A 4883-nucleotide genomic window follows, 5' to 3' on the forward strand; every position below is an offset into this window, starting at 1 on the left:
CTCCCTCTCTGTTCAATTGTTTTTTGTATGTGGTAATATTAAAGGATAATTCCAGTTTATTACAACTGTGGTGTTGTTTTCACAGCGTTGGCCATCATTTCCTGAGGTTATGCTGTCGTCTGGTGGTACGGCAGCGGATGGGTGAACAGACTGTGGCTGGGTGGGTGTCGTCTTGTAGTATCTTTGGGCTCTGTGCAGACATCTCTCTTCACAGATGTCACTGATGCTCTGTGGATGGGTACAAACACCCAAAATGTTGACAGGAAAACTGTGTGAATGCACAAAAATGGTGGGTTTGGTCTGAGTCGAACCAGGAAACCAGTCTGTGAACTGAGATATGAAACTCTCAAAGGACGGCGATGACTATACTGAAATCAGGGAGTGAAAAATTATGACACACGCACATTTCTTGCAGTGATCCTTCAAACGGCTGCGCACTGAAACAGGGAACTTCACTGGAAATGGGTTAAATAATTGTCAGGATGAACAGAACGGGACCCAAACGCGAAACACAGGCAGACGAGTGCCGAAGAAAAAAAAACAGCTTTTAATAACAAAGTCGAGGATCCCAAACCATAACATCCAAAATATGCAAAAATACCAAATTACAAAGATGAAACACAAAAGCTAAACAAAGTTCAAACCAAAAACAGCGAAGTTCAAAACAAACGGGGAATAAAAGCCAGAAAACAAACCATGGGAGAAGTAACCATAACAGTGTTATGGACAGATCAGAGATTCCCCAAGGTCCTGATGTGAACAGGGATTTCTCAAGATCTAGGTCACAGGTAATCAGAAGCTATTGGGTTCACTGCTGGGAGACTATATGAGGGGGTTGCAGTTCCCCTGCTCAGTTGGTCGTGCTGTGTGTTTTATTCCCACCGCCACCTTTTTAGACACCGAGGGACCAGTTTGCTTTGACCCTTTTGTGATCTGCGCAGTGCCTTGTTAGTTTCCCCACCTGCGACCCCTTCAGGTCTGTCAGGTTTTGTTTTCTGGGGAAACGTAACAACAGACAACCTGACAAACACAGCAGGGAGCACACAGACTACATACACAAGGGCTGATTGACTAATGGGACACAGGTGGACACAGAAAAAGGGCGGGAAATCACATAAAACAAGCAAACAGATTGGCTCAGTAGCGGTACGGCTAGCCTGACCTTCTACTTGCAGGTCGCTGGATATTTGCAATGGAGACTTTGTGTAGTAATTTTGCTACGTTTTCATACGTCAGTGATTAACTTGGCGAGTCCGACAATATAAAACCAGAAGAACGATGGTGAGATCAAAGTCGTAAACAAAATCAACTTTATCCTATAAAAGGTTACAGCTCTTCGTCATTGAAACCTTGCTGCCGAGCGGATCTTTTCTCAGACATGAACTCGGTCTCTCAACAACAGTTGATATAACCGTCCAGGCCTTGGAATACTTCCCATAAATTAGACAAAAATATCCTTATCACCCTGCTCTGTTTCTCACACCTCCCGTTCCTCTCTCCGTGTCCCTTCAGATTAAGTCATCCATCACTCTCGCTCCCAAAACACTCTCCCCTACATTCACACAGCGCCACAGAATGTAGACCATAACAGAGAGGCCGGGGCCAGCACACACACTCTGTTTGGGTTTTGGCGGCCGGCGTGTTCTCCACCGCCTCCTCGCCCGCTCTCCATGACGTGGTTGTCCGAGAGGTGTGGACACATTCCTGGCGCGTCGAGCCGCGCTCCGCGGCAGGCCGGGTCGGAGGTCGCTCACCTGTCTGCCGGCCTCGCCTCCTCAACCAGAGGTGAGCGGGAGTGGATGTTTTTTTCGCAGCCGTGGCCGGATAGCCTCTTGTACCCACGTTTCCTCGTTCACGGCCCATTCACAGATCTGTGGCACAGGGGTCACGGCCCCTCCTCGTTTCTGCCAAGCTGTTTCCAGACAGCAGGGGAGGAGGTGAACGAGTGCACACGGGAAGAGGAATGTGACTGGAGGGAATGCCTCAGTGCCAGGGCTGCAGAGTAACTAAGTATTAATGTACTGTACTTGAGATACTTGTTATTTACTTGAGTATTTCCATTTTATGCTATTTTATCCTTTACTCCACCAAACTTAAGAAGAAAACTGCACTTTTTACTCCACTAAATTTGGAGTTACTTGTGTCTCTATGGAAAAATCTTTTACATTTAAAAAAGGATATTACATGACTCTGTATACTACTGCTCCTCACTTCCTCCTTTGCAGCCGTAGTAATTACGACCACTAGGGGTCGCCGACTGACAAGAAATATACAGTAAATAAGCTGCTGTGGTCGTTTTTCTGACGAGGATGGGCTGATTGTGCCGTTGCAAAGAAGTGGAAACAATGAGATGGCGTTATCAAAAGAGCCAAACTGTAGAAAACATGATGGGAATATGGCGTTTTTGTTTGTTTCATGTTTTAATGTGAGAAAAGTTTACCTTTAAATAACTACTTGAGGGCCAAATGAGTCAACTTACTGTGTCCGATATTTCAAGATTAGAAAATGAAGCAGAACTTTATATTTCTTCTTTCCTGCCCCATCAATCATCTCATAACATCTGTGTTTTCTATGACGACCCTTTGCAGGAGGCTTGACTCCTGCAGGTTGGCAACCACTGGATTAAATGTATACAAAGTATTTAAAACTAGCTCCACCATGACGAATTACAACAGTAAAATCCTTCCCTCACATAGCCTTATGAGCATTAACAATCAGATAAATATTTACATGTCAGAGGCCGTGATACATCTGCCCTACAATCTTAAATGCATCACATATATTTGTCATTATTTTGCTTTTTTTTAAGGTAAAGTACCTGAATCTCTCCGTCACTGACTGCTGAGTGCAGATCTTCAGGTTATTTGAGTAAGGAGTTGTTTTATGTGATGGGAACTGGCCCTGAAGCGAAGACGCAACAGGGAGCCACAAATACATGAAGTGCTGCAGCTGAACCACAGACCTCCTCTCTCCTCTCTCTCCTCTCTCTCTCTCTTTCTCACTGTCTCTCCTGCTCGCTCGCTCGCTCGCTCATTGTCCCCAGATTGACTGGCCATTCTCAGCCTGTGATGGAGATGTCCTGTGGGGTGGGGTGGGGGGGGGTTGGTTGCATGGTGTGGGAAACTAGTTGATGAATGAGCGTTTGGCATGCTCGCACAGATGCATGTTTGCCCCGATATAGTTTATGTGTGTGCGATTGTAGTAACGCTGAATGCATGCAAGTGTGTGCATACGTGTGGTGTGCGTGCCTGTATGAACACAATGCCCCGCTTGTGTCGCTATAGAATGGAGTTATGGCCTTTGTCCTGTCAGCATTCTTGTGCAGCTATTGGCCTCGGAGTGCATGGCAGCTCCCGCAGGCTCGGGGACAATAACCCCCCCCTCCCAAGCCTCCCCCTCCTCTCGCTGGGAGTCACAATGCCCCTCTTCGGTAGCACCCATCACCCTGAGACAGACGCCCCGAAAAACTGGCCCGCTATGGGTGTCACACGGCTACCGGCACCCAGAGGTCCCGAGGAGGGCAGAGGGAAGGAAAATAAAGGCAGGGAATATGAAAAGAAGGGGATTTCTTCTCAGGAATATGGTGAGAGGAAGTGTGTGCTGGATAAGTGAGTCATGTGGTCAGTATTATCCCATCAGCTGTGATTCACTTACAGAGGAAATGAGAAGATTATGGTGAAAGGAAACCAGGTTGAAACTGTTGAAAATATTCAACTGTGTGTCCTCAGAAACCATCACAGCTCTTTGGTCTTTTACTTAATTGCACACGAAAACACTCACATGCATGCAGACACGCATCAGGAATGTTTCCCTACCTGATCGGAGCAAGCCAGAACAGGGAGGCCCGATGTTGACATAGCAGAGTGATTGAGACGCTACTGCTGATTATTATACGGCAAACAAGCGCCTGATGTCATGGAGTCGTTATGAGCGAGCCCACATATCAACGTGACAACAGACAGACAGCTCGGGAGGAAAAACAAGCGCTCACGACTAGTCAGGACACTCTAAAAAAAACAGATTACACACCAGAAGCTGTCAGGTAGCCAACGTTAACACTCAGCCTCACCAACCGGAGCGGGCGGGCTGCAGATCTCAGGGCAGAAATTACAGGAGATGAGTTTGTTTACAGGCTGTAAAGCATTTCCCCCGGCCTCACCGGCACCTGTGTTTTCACCCGCCACAAAACCAACACCGTATCCAGCTGCGTTAACACCACCATGAAACCACCGGAATGGCTTCCTTTCACTCAGATTATCAACCACCTCCACCTTTCATCGAGAACGCTGTGTGTGTTTATGAATTTCTGCTCTTACGAGGCCCTTTTGTTGCTCTTTGAGGAAGCGTTTTACTCAAAAATGAAAGTACAATCATTGTCTGCTCACCTTGATGTCGATGGAAAGTCCAGTCCATAAAACATTTCTGGACTCTGGACCATATTAAGTGTTGTTTCGGCTGTTTTTTCGTACGTTTTGAAACAAGTCCCCGTCTACGTCAGTTGTTGAGGAGAGCGCTGCAACGCTGTTTTGCTGTGAAGCTCCAGAAGTGATCTATGAAACTTCACCCGACTTTTCCATCAGAGGGTGAAGAGATAAAGACTGGATTATCATTTTTGGGAGAAGTTATCCTTTAACTTTTGCAAGGGCCAACACAACAGTAGAAGTTAATATTAAATGCACTGATGAGGATTTATGCAAACAGTCCCATCTGCCCGAGCACCACTGTTGATGGATTTGTTTGCCTTGTTCAGTCATGCGAGCCAGTTTTCAAATGTATTCAAAACACAAGGTTGTTGTTGCTGCCCTGAACGTAACCCTGGGTGGCGGAGGAAAGAGCGACTTAACATCAGCTGTTGAGGACCAGCAAATATTAAAGGAATAGTT

The sequence above is a fragment of the Pagrus major genome, chromosome 14 (assembly GCF_040436345.1).
Source record: "Pagrus major chromosome 14, Pma_NU_1.0".
Taxonomy (NCBI): domain Eukaryota; kingdom Metazoa; phylum Chordata; class Actinopteri; order Spariformes; family Sparidae; genus Pagrus; species Pagrus major.